This window comes from Leptonychotes weddellii, chromosome 13, assembly GCF_054177405.1.
Source record: "Leptonychotes weddellii isolate Sample4059 chromosome 13, ASM5417740v2, whole genome shotgun sequence".
NCBI classification, from domain to species: Eukaryota; Metazoa; Chordata; class Mammalia; order Carnivora; family Phocidae; genus Leptonychotes; species Leptonychotes weddellii.
The window spans coordinates 17,850,952-17,868,845 of record NC_138381.1 but is presented as its reverse complement, the minus strand read 5'-3'; the positions used below and the strand labels follow the sequence as shown (position 1 = coordinate 17,868,845).

At 41.5% G+C, this 17,894-nt stretch overlaps 1 long non-coding RNA gene across 1 annotated transcript in view; it reads left to right on the top strand.

The window, feature by feature from the left end:
* Positions 1-10,120: 10,120 nt before the first annotated feature.
* Positions 10,121-17,894, top strand: part of LOC115936931 (uncharacterized) — a 414,283-nt gene continuing 406,509 nt past the window's right edge. Inside the window, exon 1 of the long non-coding RNA XR_014139578.1 lies at positions 10,121-10,308. This is a non-coding gene — a long non-coding RNA (uncharacterized LOC115936931). The remainder of the gene's footprint in view (positions 10,309-17,894) is intronic.

Sequence of the window (17,894 nt, the reverse complement as noted above, 5' to 3'; positions counted from 1 at the left end):
CCCATGGCCTCTACCCACCAAGGGCCAATAGCAGCTCCCCCTCACGCTCCCCTGAGTTGTGACAACAAAAATGTCTCCAGACATTGCCAAATGTTCCCCAGGAAGCAAAGTCACTCATTCCCTAGAGTGAGAACCACTGCTCTAGAAAAACCTCCAAATTTCTTAGAACTACAGTTTCTTCGTCTCTAAAAATGAGGGTCATTTTATTTACTTTACAGAGTTATTGTAAAGACCTACAAAACTGTAACTTATGAATTGTTACTTAAATATTACATTAGGTATCACTATTGTTTATTATTTAGCTTATGCTGCTTTAGAGAGCTATATATGTTCTGAAGTATCTGATGTATTTATCAATTTCAGAATATATTTCTATGTATATTTCTAATTATAAGTAGTTATAACACATGGAGCAAGTAGGCACTAACTATTCACTCTTGTCTATAAATTAATAGTGAACACTGTTCTATTTCATAACCACGGGCTGTACCCCTGCTGCTGGTTAACCCATTTTCAAAAGGCCTGCTGTCAGTCCTACAGGAAGACAGGTACCTAGAATGCTAAGCAGATCCTCACCATCCCTACGGCCAGGAAAAAAATTACAAAGAGTGTATGTTATTCAGGAGGCCAGGAGATCATCTCCATTTGCAAAGCACAACATAGGAGATAATTCCTCCTACGGAAAAAGCACTTTCTCTGATTCCTGGCTTGTACAGTCATCCCCCTTATCTGTGGGGGATCCGTTCCAAAACCCCCAGTCTCATATTGTCACAAGAAGGGTGAGTACAATGGATATTTTGAGAGTGAGAGAGAAAGACCCCCAGTAGATGCATGAAACTGCAGATAGTATGGAACCGTATATATACTATGTTTTTCCCCATGCATATACACCTACCATAAAGTTTAACTTATAAATTAGACACAGTAAGAGATGAACAACAGCAATAATAAAATAGAATAATTATAACAATATACTGTAGGGGCGCCTGGGTGGTTCAGTCCGTTAGGTGTCTGACTCTTGATTTCAGCTCAGGTCATCATCTCAGCGTCTGGGGATTGAGCCTCGTGTGGGGCTCAGGGTGTCGGGCTCAGCAGGGGGTCTGCCCAGAGTTTCTCCCTCTACCCCTCCCCCACCCCCTCTCACTCTCGCACGCGCTGTCTCTCTCTCTCAAATAAATAAATAAAATCTTTTTAAAAAACACAATATACCGTAATAAAGGTTACGTAAAGGTACTTTCCCTCTCACTCTCAAAGAGCCCGTTGTACTCACCCTTCTTGTGACGTTATGAGACGTCAAAAAGCAGAGGTGAAGAGAGGAAGTGGGTGAATGAGGCACGGGTTGTGACGTAGTGTCAGGTTACTGTCGACCTTCTGACCGTGTGGCAGGAGGAAAACCCCCTGCTCCCGGAGCGCGAGGAAAGGCGGGATGTGTGTAACCGACACGGTGGAACATGAAGCCCTGGTTAAGAGGGAGTACGGTACCGCTGAATGGTCTTCTTACTCTGCGCATCATTCAGAAGCTCAAATTGTCCCCGCTGATGTCCATGCCGCAAGGGCTGTGTCCTTGGAGCTCCCTAGTATGGGATGTCATGTCGTTTGAAACCAAAAGCTTGGGAAGAGTTGACACTTTTTTGTCATTCTTCCTGAGTCTGTCTATAGTGCATACAAAGTAACAGGTCCTCTCATGGGACAGACACTGGTCACATCTTTATTGAATGACTGGATAATTATTGTGCTATATCTTAACAATAGCTTTCAAAAAGCAGTAGATACAAAGATTGTGCACATAAATACTAAGGGAAGGTTTTAATTCTGCCACTTCATCAATTTATTTCAGGCAGATTCTTCCCTTTTTCTGCTATGCTCCTAACCCCACCCCAGAATTCTTGAAGAATTAGCTCTGATATGTGTCAAGGTCACACACTGGGAGGCTTTCAGTGGGGGTGGAGGCAAGTTTCCTTCCTTTCCTCATCTTCCTCTTTTTTTCTTCCTCTGGTGTGGGTAGGATGGGCCTTGCTGGGCCTTCTGTTGGGAGGTTAAGGAAGGGTTAAGATAGGAGTGCTGGAGGCCTGCTTGGAGCTGGCTCTGGTCCAGATTGTCAAAGCAGGACAAAGAGGGTCTTTGCTTTCTAAGTATTGCCGAACCAGTGTCAGCAGGGTAAAAGAATACAGGGATTTGGGAGGGGGAGCAGAATGGCAGGGGATGTGGCAGGACATGATGTCCCTAAGGAAGGGGATAAGGAAACCCCAGCATCTCCAGCAACCAATAGATGAAAAACCAACTTCTACAAAGGAACAGCAATGACCTCAGTTGTAGGGAGCCCCATTTTATCACTTTGGAAAATAGAGTGGCATTAGAAGTTTGGGGGACATTCCAAAGTCTACCATTTAGGGACATTTAGTCTACTACTTCGTGGTGGGACTCCTCCAGCAGAAACCATGGGAATGGAGAGAAGTAGAAGTGGTGATGGCTGGTGAAGTCGCAAAAGGCAGACCCTTGAGGGAGGTAGATTGGCACAAGTTTGAGGACCCATCTTGGCAGAAAACAACTGAGATCCCAGCCCCTCTCACTTTTTAGTTATTAGAAACTTTCAGCTACACAGGCTTTGTCCACATGAGGGCAGCTGGGATTTCTGGAAAGGGCACCTGGAGGGGCATTTGTCATGAAAGGGAGAGACAAAACTGGTAATCCTGACACCATTACAAGGTGTGGAGGTTGGGCAGGGGGTTTGTAGGGAGCTGGTATTAACACAGCATGTGGCCAAGGCTGAAAGTCTGCCATACCCTATCACCCAGGCATGGTGACACACTTGGGGAAAATGACTGAAGCAATGAATATGAACTAAACGAGCTGCAATCTTGGAGCTCAAATTTGGGGCACACCGCTGTGCAAAGGAATTTGGTCCATCAGGGCGTTGTGCAGATGAAAAAATTCCACCTGGTGGTGTGAGCTGAGTTTTCAGTGGTGACATCGTGTGGCAGGGCAGAAGTAAAAGGGCCAATGGAGGGACGCCTGGGGCTCAGTCGGTTAAGCGTCTGCCTTAGGCTCAGGTCATGATCCCAGTGCCCTGGGATCGAGTCCCGCATCAGGCTCCTTGCTCAGCAGGGAGCCTGCTTCTCCCTCTCCCTCTGCTGCTCCCCCTGCTTTTTCCCTTGCTCACTCTTTCTCGCCCCTTCTCTCTCTCTCTAACAAATAAATAAATAAAATCTTAAAAAAAAAAAGGCCAATGGAGTGATTAGATTGTCCAATTCTCTATTCTAGAATGGGGAGGGACATTGGCCCTTTAGACAGAGCAAACTCCCTGGGCGCCTTTTTTGGGGAAGGAAGAGGTCTCAAGTGACAGAGATTGGAAATCTATCTAAATTGAACATATGGAGGTATGAATGATTAATTGGAAACATAAAAGAGATGGACTTGCATTAGTACTCCAAGCTGGTGTAGCAAATCATACCAGTGACATATGCATTTTCCACACACTTACATACAGATACACACACGAACACACAGAGTCTCACATACACACACACCCCAAAACCTGATGAGGCAGATATCATTGCTTCCCATTTCACACATGAAGAAATATGGGTGCAGAGGATTAAATAACTTACCCAAAGCCACAGAGCTGAGAAGTGGTGGTCACAGTTGAAACTGAGGTTTGCATTCCTACACACATTTGTGCTTCAACTCTGCTATGCTGTCTTTGGGGGCAGTGGTTCTCAAAAAGTGGTTCCCAGACCAACTGCACAGTGTCACTTGGGACCTCGTTAGAAATGCAGATCTTGGGGCCTCACCCCATACCTCCTCATCGGAAACTCTGAGGTGGGGACAGCAATGTGCTTTACAAGCAATATTTTCTTTCTTTTTTTTTCCCCACTGATTTTATTTTATTTTATTTTCCAGTGCAGTTAACATACAGTGTCATGTTGGTTTCAGGTACACAGGCAATATTTTCATTTGAAGAATGGTTTTGTCACTCCATCGTTTGGAGAATAAAGGTCTGAGATGCTTTTGCAAAATCTTCACTCCAAACAACAGGTAACACCTATAACTTACACAGGGTAAATATTTTCTAAGCAAAAAAAAAAAAAATCTAGGCTAGAAGTAAACCAATAATCCAGGCTTGGTCCTGATTAAAATCATATTTATTCAAAGGTATTCTTTTAGTGGATAGATGAAAATTGAAATACTAGATAATATTTATCTACTGTAACAATTACATTAAATTAATTCATAATGTTCACTCAATAACATTGTTTGCATATACTCCTCTTCCTAGGGAAGTGCTACCTAATTTATTTCTCACACATCAAAATCCAGTAAATTGATATAATTATATTATTTTCTCTAGAAATACTGATGGGGTCTGGTCTGCATGCCTCAGAGGGAAGGGGAATGAGAACAGTGGGTGACATCATGTGCCATATGTTCAGCAATATCTATAGCACTGTAGGTACAATGAGCAGAGGTGAGAGTATTTATGCCAAGTTTCCTCATTGTTGGGGGACATGATGAATTTTAAGTTCATATTTTATTCATTTCCCAAGTATTGTATTTTTTTATATGCTCTTATTTTAAGAAAAAATCACTGACACACTAGAATTTGTTCTCATCTTCCAGGGAGACCTGTAAACCAATGGAAATATTTTTGACTGTCTGACCAAATGTCTGATAAAAATGTGTTATTCTCCAAGGTTAGAAGGTCAAGTGATCGATTTAATTTGATGCAGGATTTTTACGATAAATTTGCCAACAAATTATAAGAAAAATATTGTAAGATTTGGTGAGGATTTCTCCCATGTTAAAAGGACAGTCGATTCAAAAAGCAACTAATTCTACTTAACCGTGCTTCTGGCTGCCTTTCTTTGGCAAATTTTGTCCTCAAAGAATCACCAGGACAAACCTAAGAGAATCTATTCTCCAAGAGATTAAATAAGGATTTTGGAATTAAATGCTTTGAGTCCTAATCCTAGGTCTGTCCAAAAAAAACTTTTTATATGTCACTATTCACAAGTTTCATTTCCTAGTTTTTAGAAATTGAGCAATCTCACAATCTCAGCACCAGATAGATCATGGGAAGGTTGTCACTGATACAAAGAGCTATCATCCTCTCAATAATGATTATCATAAAGACTTAATATGTGTAATTCAATTTAAGGAATGAACTCAAGGAAAGAACCTGCCAAGATTTTTTTCAATGTAGGTTAACATCAGCACAGAATATATAATATGCCATAGGTGTGGACTGTGTACATACTTCAGTTATATTTTCACTACACAAATACTATTTTCCTGCCCAGCTCTTCATTCAAGTGCTGGTTTCTAATACCTGTGAACAAATGTGCTTAGCCCTGCTAACGCTGATAAAAACTACAAATCTGTGTCCACTGTTGATCTACGAATGAAAGTGGTATGCCATGCACTCCATCTCACTGTACCCTTAATGGAAAATCAGCAGGGCTGTTTGCAAAATTTCATATACCACAAAAAGATAATATTAATTCAAGCACTTTAGGAAAATTCCCCAAATCCATCTTCTTCTCCTGATAACATTATAGAAGTTTTTGATATACTGATATTTTTCAGCCTACGACTTACTAGCAATGCAATTTATGACACAGTCATGATAAATCATTTTCCCCATAAGCCCAAAACTTGTCTATCTTAAACTCCCACCCACAGTAGTGTTAAAGATTTACAATGCATGGAGAAAATTAGACCCATCTAGCATCTAGCCACCATGTTTCCACAATATGGACCTTCAGTATGTTTTAGAGGAAGACATTGAGGTATGTAACTGATTAGTCTATTTGACTAATTCTGGTTAGTCTATTTGAGCCATTTGGAGAGTCAAAGAGATGAGCCCATTTATTTCTGGTTCCAGAAAATTCTTCTTTGTGACTTGTTTTTATAGATCATGATAGGCAAAGAAAGCCCTGGGCCATGGGCTATGGGAATAATGACAACTAAGACAGTGTCCCTCCTCCACGGAAAGTGTTATCCTTTAGAAGATAAGCTCCAGAGGTCAGGGTCTATGTGATTCATTGAGACACTATCATATACACTCAATAAAGAGGTGTGAAGCCAATGGGGGATGGTGGGGAGTAGGAGGTGTGGACATTAGTGTATGCAAGTGCCAGCAACTACATCACAAAAAGGTGGGAGACTGCCGTGCTCAGTATAAACTAACTATGTCTACAGTCAGCATTGTGTTCTAAAGAAAACCACTGTCACTGGAAAAACCCATACGCAATATTGAAGAGAAGTCCAGAGACATCTCCAGAGCATTTTCATGAAATTCTTTGAGGCAACAGTCTAGAAGTGTCATTCATTAAACATACACTGAGTACTTTCTTTCTGAAAGGTGTGTGCGGAGTACTTGATGGATTCAGAGGAATGCTCTGCCTTCCAGGAGTTGCCAAGCATTGGGAGCTGGAAGGCAGGTTCAGAGCCGCTATAGTGAATGTATGTATGGCTTCTGTGTGACTTGTGAGTGGTACTGAAGAACGTTGCAGCTGCGAACCCAAGAGCTGTAATAGAATGATTAAGAGTTTGAACTTTAAAATACACTCAGAAACAGGCAAGAGTAATATGCCATGGACATGAATTAACCTTGAAGACAGAGATGATGTGTGAACTTGCCTTACTCATTCTGTTGCAGCCACTCTGACATCTTTGCTTTTGCCTCCAGCATATGGGATATGCACCCCCAGGGCCTTTGCACTTGCAGTTTACTCTGCTTGGCACATTTTCCCCCAGATAGCTGCAGGCTCCCTCCCTTACCTCCATCAGCCTTTATTGTAGTGTCACCTTTGCAGGGAGACTTTGCTAATCTCTTTATTTGATATTAAAGCTTCCGTGCTCTAAGCACCTAGGTGGCTCGGTTGGTTAAGCATCGGTCTTCGGCTCAGGTCTGATCCCAGGATCCTGGGATCAGAGTCCAGCATGGGGTATCCGGCTCCCTGCTCAGCGAGGAGTCTGCTTCTCCCTCTGCCACTTGCCCCGCTCCTGCCATTCTCTCTCTTTCTCTCATTCACTTTCTCTCTCTCAAATAAATAAATAAATAAATAAAATCTTAAAAAATTACTGAAAATACTTCTACGCTCATCCCTTGTTTGCTTTCTTGCTCTTAACAGCACTTATCTCTATCTTCAGTACCCTATGTTTTACTTGTTATTTATTTATTTATTTATTTATTTATTTATTTATTTATCAATATCCCTGCTAAAATATAAGCTCGATGAAGGTTGGATTTGTCTGTTTCTTCACCTAGAACATTGCCTAGACTGTAATAGGCACTGATCAAATATTTTTGGAATGAATGAATAGGACTTGCATCAAGAAAAGTACATTCTACAGGTCTATATGCCAAGTACTGACAAAAATGTTTAGTAAAATCTGTCACATCTTTGACGATATGCAGAAAATACATTCATGTAGGGGCAGGGATGGGGAGGATATTCATTTTCTTGGCCTAATGTTTCTATGCAGAGGGTCTTCTGTTGGAGTAACTTGTCTTTCTTCCCATGCCTTCTCCTGCAGCCTTCTTAAGTTTGATTGACATTACTGAGCATGCTCAGCTCAATGCCTTCTTGGATTCTCTTTTCCTTGGAGGATGCCACGAGATATTTGCACTCTGGTCTGCTCATTCATGCACTACACTGGGAGTAGGCCTTTTGCTATCCAGCTCTACTGGCGATTGTGTGGGTGTCTCTCTCATTCAAGGGTGAAGTACTGGGGAGATTTCTGGGCCTCTAATCTAAAGCCACATTCTCTCACCATCTGTCCTGGGTCTGTTTTTCCATCGATTCCAAATTCAGAAGGTGGTCAAAAGGATAAAAAGGATACCATATATTGACTCCTTAACAGCTACAACAGGAAGATATCCATCAAGATGGAAAGATTACACCTAAGGAGGTGGTTGACATGGCAGCATGAGGCATTCCAGAGGAAAGAGTCTGGGACAGCACAATTTTACTGCAAGACTTGGCTCTGCCTTTTGTGACATTTGCCATGCTTTGCAATTTCAATGGTATTTTACATGAGCTGGAATTAATATAAGAGCATAACTGAGCACTACCTACGAGTCCTGGAATGCAGCAAATCTGCCAGTACCATGCAACTCAATCACCTACGGGACTTATATGAAGTGTTAGCACAGGGAGCCCAAGAAGGGATTCCAAGATTCCCGGACACTCATATGAATCCAAACAATGTGGCAGAGCTCTAGCTGACTGAGAAATAAGAGAAGTAGAGAGAGCAGTTTGGTGCACAAGAGTCTGGCATGAGGCAAAGACTTTGAGGAGATCAAGATTTTAATCCACAGGGTCAAAAACTGTAGCTACTGCCTCAACTCTTGCTTTAGTAATAGTTACACAGATAAGACCTTGGTTGGGTCCAGACAACCCTGGGTTGGCTCATCTTTCACAACTGCCACAAACCCATTGGAGCTTGATGCACCAAAACTCTAGCATTGTACCCCAAAGCAGTCTAGCACAAGAACAGCCTTGACTTATAAAATTGATCTTAACAATTTGGATTGAATATTTTCCACCACCTACTATGAATTCATGACCAACTCTGTCCCCTTTTCTTTCTAATCACCATCTATTATTCTGCCTCACTTGGCCCATTTTTCTTCAGGTATCCCCTTAGATTCTCCCAGTGGCATCCTACTTAGAGCCTTCCACCCTCTTCCAAACTTGAAGCTAGACAGCACATGGTTAAAATTCAGGTTCATTATTTTCTAAAATTGTCATAATGAAAGGCATACCATAGCTTTGTATGATTTAGATCAGTGCTGTCCAATAGAAATATAATGTGAGGCATGTGTAATTAAAGATTTTTTAGGAACCACATATAAAAAATGAAGATAAACAAGTGAAATTAATGTGATAATATATTTTATTTAACTCAATATATCCAAAATATTATAATTTCAACATGTAATCAATATAAAAAATATTAACAAGATATTTACATCTTTAAACTCTGGGCTGTATCTTATACTACATCTCACCTCAATGGGGATGAGCCACATAGATTTCAAGTGCTCAGTAGCTACTGCAGTGGACAGGGAAGACTGAGATGATATTACCTTACATTTCTGGGAAGATTGGGAATTCAGAGTGATGGGGATTCTTGAGTTTAGTGAGAACCTCTTAGGCTGTGTGAAGGGATTGTAAGGGGCAGAAATAGAAATGTTTGAGGATGATTGTACTAAAATCAGGTTTGTCTTTTATTGGATTCGCTTCTAAGGATTTCTACATTGTGTTTGCTGATAAAGGTTATCTGACACTGGCAAAGTAATCCCCCTGAGCCTCTGATTTCATCATATATTACACAGGAACAATAATGTAATAATAAAATATAACCGTGATACAATAAAAATAATCAGTATCCAGCTCAGTGACTATTCAGCTTACTGGATTGTTGTGGTGAAGAAATGAGAAAGCACTAAGCAAAATTGTTCACAATATTATTTATTTGGTGAAAAATTGGCCTTTTCATACTTAAAAGGACAGCTCTATTGAGGAGTACTTGACATTTGGTAAACAGCACATACTTAAAGTATACAATTTGACATACATATATACCCATGAAATCAATGAAGAAATGCACATCTCCATCACCCCCTAATTTTTTTCATGCCCCTATGTTATATATGCTCCCCTCCTCCCTGCCCCTCACCCCCCATCTCTCACCTCCAGGCCCAGGCAACCAACAGTCTGCTTTCTGCCACCATAGTCTGCATTTTCTGGAATTTTATGCACATGAAATCATACAGTGTGGAATATATATATATATATAAAATCAGGAAAAAAAATATATATTTAACAGGCTTCTTGAACTCAGCATCGCTATTTTATAATCCATCCATGTTGTTTCATGTATCAACAGTTGATTTTTTTCTTTTTAAGATTTTTATTTATTTATTTGACAGAGAGAGACACAACGAGAGAGGGAACACAAACAGGCTTCCCGCAGACAGGGAGACCTAGGCGGGGCTCGATCCCAGGATCCTGGGATCATGACCTGAGCCCAAAGCAGACGCTTAATGACTGAGCCACCCAGGCGCCCCCCATTGTTGATTATTTTATAATCCATCCATGTTGTTTCATGTTGGAGTCATGACCTCTGATGGACCTGTGAACGGAAGAGGGCGATCCCAGGCCAGTGGGCCCCTGCCCTGCCCTTAGAACGTGCGTTCCCATGATTCACCGTCCGAGCCGCACGGGGAAGCACGCAGGCAGCCTTGAGAGAGTCACGTGTAACGACCACCAGGAGGGTGTACGTGGCGAATGAACACAGGTAAGGGCTCCATGTAAACGGCCAAGATTCCGGCGGGTGGTGCCCGAGTATGTCAGCTCGCTTGCCTGTTGAAACTGCCGCCTGCCATCTGGAGCGGCCGGACTCGCTCCGCCGTGGGTCTCCCCTTGCCCTCGGCGCCCAGTGGCGGGCCCGCCCAGAGAGAGAGCGATGGTTTGTGGGAAGGAGGCGTCCGCGGGGAGATCCGGGTCGGCCGTGGGCCCCTGTGTGGGGGTGGGGGAGCCTTGCGGAGCACACCACGGGACCGCCGGGACTGGCCCACCCGCGAGGGCGGCCGGCTGGGCGCTGGTGGAGGCCCTGCGCGGCGGGGGCGGCGGAGGGGGTGCGTGGCTGCGCCGTGGGTCGCCGCCCATGCCCAGCCGGCCGCCCATGCCCAGCCGGCCGCCCACGCCGGGGTTAGCAAGTTTGGAACAAGAGCTGAGGTGAGAGAGGGCGGGCGGGGGTTCAGACTCCGCGGGCTCCCGGGCTGGCAGGCAGAGCGGCAGAGCAGAAGAATATGTTGGAGACCTTGGCGGCCATTTTGCAGAGCGAGGACGGCGTCTCCTACGCAGGGCTACCGTTTGAATTAGATCTGCCTGTGTCGGCGGAAGGGATGGGCTGGGAACTGTTGGGGGGAGTACACCAAGGACTTGGGTCCCAGCTCTGGAAGGGGCAGAAAGCCCATGTCCTCCCGGCCCGGCAACAGCTCGTAGCGGTGCGCATGGTGCTTGGAAAGGTCGGGCCTGCCGGGAGGCGGGAAGAACGTCCTTTCCTTATCAAACGCGGGGTGGAGAACGTGTTCCGTGGACCGACCCCTGCTGGGGCTCAAACCCCCATGTTGGCTAAGTGAGTGCCTACTGCAGCAGGGGGCACCTTGTCCACCAACCCACTGTTTCTAGAAAGGTGGGTGCTACTAAGTCATGTAGAGTATGTAGATCCTCCCAGTGCCCCTGCCCCTATTTTTATGGAAGAGAGGAGGAAATTCCTGCTGATGGCGGGTGTATATATAGATGCCTGGAAATGGGAATGAATGCAGCAGCCAAGGGGGTTGAACTCAGTGATTTTTCTGGTGACCTGTCATGAGCCCTGGTAGATTCCGCCACATTCACTAGAGAAGTGGTCTTTCATGTATGTGCAGAAAGACAGTTCTACTTCATTTTCAATCTTGATGCCTTTCTTGCCTTACTGCTCTGACCATAACCTTAAATGTGGTGTCCACTAGAAATGGTAAAACCAGACATTTTTACCCTCTTCCTGGTTTTAGAGGGACAGTATTTGATCTTTTATCATTAATCGTGATGCCAGTGTAGACTTTTTAATTTTTAAAATAATTATCCTTTATGAGATTGTGGAAATTCCCTTTTATTCCTAGTTTGCTGAGAGTTTAGATTGAGAATGAATGTAGTTTAAGATTTTTTTTGTTTTAATATGGTGACTTAAATTAATTGATTTTCAGATGTTAAACTGGCCTGAATTTCTGAGAGAAACCCCACTCTATCATGATATATTATCCATTTTATAATTGCTGTATTTAATGTATTAAAATTTCATTTAGAATTTTAGTTTAGAATCTGTGTTCATGAGGAATATTGGTCTTTGGTTTTCTTTCTTTTTTAAAATTGTGGTAAGAACACTTATCATGAGACCCTCAACAACATTTTAAGTGCACAATACAGTATTGCTAACTATAGTCACAATATTACACAGCACATCTCTTGAATTTATTCATCTTGCATAATTGAAATTTTATACCCATTGAACAGCAACTCCCCATGGCAACCATATTCTACTGTCTGTTTCTGTAAGTTTGACTATTTAAAATACCTCATGCAGAATTTATCTTTCTGTGATTGGCTTATTTCACTTCGCATAACGTCCTCCAGGTTTATCCATTTTGTCACATACGACAGGATTTCTTTCTTTTTTAAGGCTGAATAATATTCCATTGTGTGTATACACCACATTTTCTTGATCCATTCATCTGTTGGTGGACATTTAATTTGTTTCCATGTCTTGGCTATTGTGAATAATGCTTCAGTGAACATGAGAATGCAGATATCACTTCAAGATCTAATTTCAGTTCTTTTGGATATATACCCAGAATTGGGATTGCTGGATCATATGGTAGTCCTATTTTTAATTTTTTGAAGAACCACCAAACTGTTTTCCATAATAGCTGCACCATTTTATATTCCTACCAACAGGGTACAAGGGTTCTGATTTTTCCACATAGTTGACAAAACTTATCTTTTTTTTTAATAATAGCAATCCTAACAGATTTGAGGTGATACTTTATTATGGTTTTGATTTGCATTTCTCTGATGATTTGTGATGTTTGACATCTTTTCACATAACCATTGGCCATTTGTATGTCTTTAGAGAAATGTCTATTCAAGTCCTTTGTCTGTAGTCCAATCAGGATTTTTTCTGTGGGTTTTTTGGTTTGTTTGTTTGTTTTGCTATTGAGTTGCAGGTTCCTTACATATTTTGATTATCAACCCTTTATCAGATATATGGTTTGCAAATATTTTCTCTCATTCCATGGGTTGCCCTTTCACTCTGTTGTTTCCTTTGCTGTGCAAAAGCTTTTCAGTTTGATATAGTCCTACTGGTCTATTTTTGCTTTTTTGGTTTGTGCTTTGGTGTCCTATCCAGGAAATCATTGCCAAGACCAATGTCAAGAAGCTTTCCTTTTGATTATGGGCACAATTCCCAGCCCAGTGTGAGCACTGAGTAATGTTCCCTCTAATTTTTTCAGGTGGTTATTTCCTGGGCCTCAGGTAGATCCATCACATCATCTGTTAATCAGTACTTTGATAAATATTCAAGTATGTCCCTCTGCAGTTCTCTGGAGTCCTAGCTGGTCCTCTGTCTTGTCAACTCAAGTTGCCTTGTTCTTCCCAGAGTTTCAATTCTGTCTTCTCAATTCAGAGAACCTGCTGGGGGCGCCTGAGTGGCTCAGTTGGTTGGGTGTCTTCGGCTCAAGTCATGATCCCAGGGTCCTGGGATTGAGGCCCCTGTCATGCTCCTTCCTCAGGAGGGAGCCTGCTTGTCTCCCTGCCCCGCCCCTGATGCTCTCTCTCTTTCTCAAATAAATAAACACAATCTTTAAAAACAACAATAACAACAAAGAAATCAGAGCTTCATCCTCTATAATGTTGACTCTAAAAGATGACCCTTCCAGGGATATGACTTGGTCTCTATTTTATGTTTTTTCATTAGTAACAATAGCTATGGGACTCCAGAGTCTCTAGGCCTTTGTTTTCTCATCGACAATATGGGGACAATTGTAGTAGATCATCAGAGGATTCATAGTGAGGATTAAATGACAGTATCTGCAGTGCTGTTAGCTTCGTACCTGGCACATAGAAGTGCTCAATAAAGATTAGGAGATCATTAATCTTTAAAGATACTCCCAGTTCTCGTACTACTATTGAATTTGCAAAATGATCCACATTTATCTTACTCCCTGCCTTGACCTGTCATCACACACGCACGCGTGCACACACACACACACACACATATACTCTTCTTCTCTGTAGACTTAAGAGTAACTACTTTGTTTGGTTTGTCTTAATGGTGATATTTTAGTTAGAAGCATCCAATTTCAGAGTTGGATGTGCACTTCATGACCATTTTACCCAATATCCACCAATATCCATATTCTTCAAAGAAGTAAAGTGCAATTTGGAGATATGAAGTCATCTGCCCAAGATAATGGAGTTGGTAGTGGTGTAACTGAGTCTCCAGATTTTCCATCCAGGTGTTTTCTCCACAAAACAATACTACCCCTCTTTCTCATTCTCTAGTCTTCTCTCAATTCTGGTAAATACTTTGACATTCACAAATAGGAATTTCACAAAACATTACAGACCCACTTATACCATAGTTCTATATAAGATTTAAAATTTTCTTTTCCCTTTTTATATTGGAGTGTGTGTGTGTGTTGGGGTGAGGATGAGGGTGGGGAAATGGGAAAATCTAACCAGACTCACTATAAACCAAATTAGCTGTCACAAAAGAAAATCATGCACTGGCAGATTTAAGAGATCCCCAAGTCCATATTCATTTTATAGCTGATAAAGTTGTGACTTTGAGAATTCAACTGATGGGTCTTAGTTTGATATTTGGTTAAGCTAAATTTTGGGTAAGCTAAAATTTAACATTCTGTTAAACACAGTGTCTTTTCAATAGTTTGCAACAGCTTCCAGGATAGTGAACATGGATGGTTATTAATGTAGTGTGGTACAACTGAGTAAAAATTCCCATAATTTCTTCAAATGATACTTTTGGAGAAATTAAGAGCTCCATATAACTTTAAATATTAACACTCTTCGTTATTTACACTACCTTTTTTCTCCCTTTTACTTTAAACATATATAAACAACAACAAAAAGTAGTTCTTAAGCTTAAGCATTATGGTGGTAGTATAAAAACATATTTAAAGCTTGTTCACTTTGAGCATAATCACTTTTTAATCTTTTAGGTCATAACCACCAATTGAACACACATTATTTGAAATCTTTATTTTAAAAACACAATGAGTTTGCCGAAACAAAAATACTTCATAAGTAATAAAATACTTTATGCATTAAAAAAAGAGTGCACATAAAAAAATATTTAGAATTAGATTTTGGCTTTAGGCGATCTTTGTAAATGAGACACAATTTTTATAACTTTATAAATATCTGTACAACATCCAAATTATCTTGCAATAGAAGTATGAATTTTATTACATCACAAATGTATATTATGTGAATGCAAAATTGGATGCTGTTAAATCCTAGACAGTCTGATCTTTAGAATGATTATGTGATTGAAATTTCATAATAATAATTTGTTTGGTAGTGGATCAATTATTTTTTTGAGAGTGAATTTATCATTTTCTTGACTGTGTCTGATCCTTGGATCCTTGGGGGTAAATTTTCAGTACAGCACATGGGGATTTAGCTATGTGAGTCCCATTAGTGTGAAACGGAGTTTTGCAGCTAAATCCATGAGCTGAACAGTTGCTCTTTAATGTTATTTTAATATTTAATGGTTATTGCAGGGTTGTCAAGCTGGGACTGTCTCAATGAGAGAGATTTCCAGAACTTATGAGAGAGATTTTAAACATCTATTTAGAGCATATTGCAATATCCTTCGTTATAAGAAGAAGATTCTTTAGGGAGAAACAGTCCAATTCAAAAAAGAGTTTCCCTTTAATTGTGGCAAATTTGAGACTGAGATAATCGATTTCTTATTTTTATTAGAATTATCCAAAGGACTCATTAAATTGCTTTCATGAGGTAACTTAGATATTAATTTGGTGAAATTTTAATGGAGTATCAGAGAAAAGAATAAAACTTTTTTTGTGTATGGATTGTTACTGTTTTTGTCATTCATTTTACAATTTTTTGAGTTAATTGGCACTCTTGATTTTCCTTAAAATTTTCTAGGCAAATTTATAGAGGTAATCATATGTGAAGAAACCTCTATGAAGGATCAATAGTCTTTACCACAAGTTAGATTATTTAGTCATCTTGGAAAATTGTCTCACTATAAAGAATACACAGCTGCATTCTTCCCAGTGGGCATCTCCCTAAGTGCCTGGTGGCCTCTAAGAAGTTGTACAGGCCTAAGTGTTTTTGAAGAATCAGAGCATCTGGTGTCAATCCTTAAAATATGCCCCATATTATTTTGGTCAAATCTAAGGAACATAAAACCTGTATCTGAAGTACCCAACAAAGTCATTTAAGGTCTCCAGGTAGAAGTGTTGGAACGACTCAAAAGAAGAAAAAAAGAACAGCTGTATCCATTTATCACTTATCCCTCCTTTTGTCCACAAGTTCAAATTTTCCTCCTTTTGTTTCACTCAACTTATAAACCTGTACAAGTTTACACATTCTGGAAACAAGCAGACAAACCAATTTTTCTGTCACACAGTGCTCCCCTCCAGCTATGTTCTTAACATCTGCTTCCGCCCACCTCTTTGGAAGAGCCATCAACCTCCACAATCCCCTCTTCTACTTCCTTCCTGCTTGGTGGTATTACCATTGACTTCATGCTGGCTGATTCTGACCTCTCCTCAGTGTCTATCTGATCTATCCACCCTGAGGTTCTTCATATCCTGAAATACCACCTTCTTTTCACTTCTTCCTTTCCCTTGCTCCTTCCTTTCTTAGTTCATTCATTACTAAATACATTTTATCAGACACTGCTCAAAGTACCTTACACAGATAAATAGGCATAGTCACAATCCTTTGGGGGGAGGATGGGGGAGAGGGAGGTAAGGGTCTAATGGGAGAAATAGAAAAACATCCTTCTTTTTTCTGCTCAGTGATGCTGGAGTCTGGACTCTGGAAACAACATTTCTCCCTTGATTGCTGGTTCCCTTCTAGGTTCTTGTCAATAGGGAGTATACAAGAAAGACCAGAAGGCTGGAGTTGGGCAGAAGGGACTTGCTCTTCCCTGTTTCCTTACTCTCCTTGTCAGTGATACTTCACCAAGGCCCTTCACTCGGGCAGGGATGGTTGGCTCCAGTCTCCAGCTATTTGTTGGCATTCTCAGAATCAGCTTCATTGTGCCCATTCAGTGGTATCAGGAACAGTTGGGCACTGGTCCACTTCAGAGGTTTGGGTGCCAGCTCTCTGGAGCATATCCTCCGAGGTCCTAAGGTATCAGTATCTCCAGGCAGCACTCTGGAGGCATGGTTTCCAGTTCTGTGGGCCTGAGCCTTGCAGAAGGTCCACTTGTATAGCAGACTGCTCTGCCTCTTGGTTCCATTATGACCCAGCAGTTCAAGGATACTCAGTGATCTGTGGCAGGTAGGGATGCTATTAGGAGCCTCTGGTAAGCCCCAGTAGGGGAATTACAGTGCAGACCCCTAAGCCCTATTCTTTTTTGGGGGGTTGAGGGAGAGATGATTTATGGTTCTTCATTTTTTAAAATTTATTTATTTATTTGAGAGAGAGAGAACGAGAGAGATCACGAGCGGGGAGAGGGAGAAGCAGACTCCCCACTGAGCAGGGAGCCCAATGTGAGGCTTGATCCCAGCCCTGGGATCATGACCTGAGCCAAAGGCAGATGCTTAACCTACTGAGCCACCCAGGTGCCCCAGTGGTTCTTCATAGGTTCTTCTTAGATATAATTTATATACCACACAATTCACACATTAAGGTGTTCAGTGTTTTTTAGTATATTCACAGGATTGTGCAACCATCACCACAATCTAATTTTGGAACCCTAAACTCTCTTTTTTTTTAAAGATTTTATTTATTCAGTTACTCATTCATTCATTTATTTAGAGAGCGCGCATGAGCAGGAGGAGGGGCAGAGGGAGAGGGAAGAGAGAGAATCGCAAGCAGACTCCGCACTGAGCCGGGAGCCTGATGGGGGGCTGGATCCAACAACCCTGAGATTATGACCTGAGCAGAAATCAAGAGTTGGATGGACGTTTAACTGAGAAACCACCCAGGTGCCCCTAAACTCTCTCTGCACACATCTATTCTCTTTTTGAAAAATAGCTCTTTACTTGTTACTGGGCCCAGATAGAGTAACCATGAGCCACTGAATGACTGTGCAGTATGACCTGGCCAGCATGAACTGAG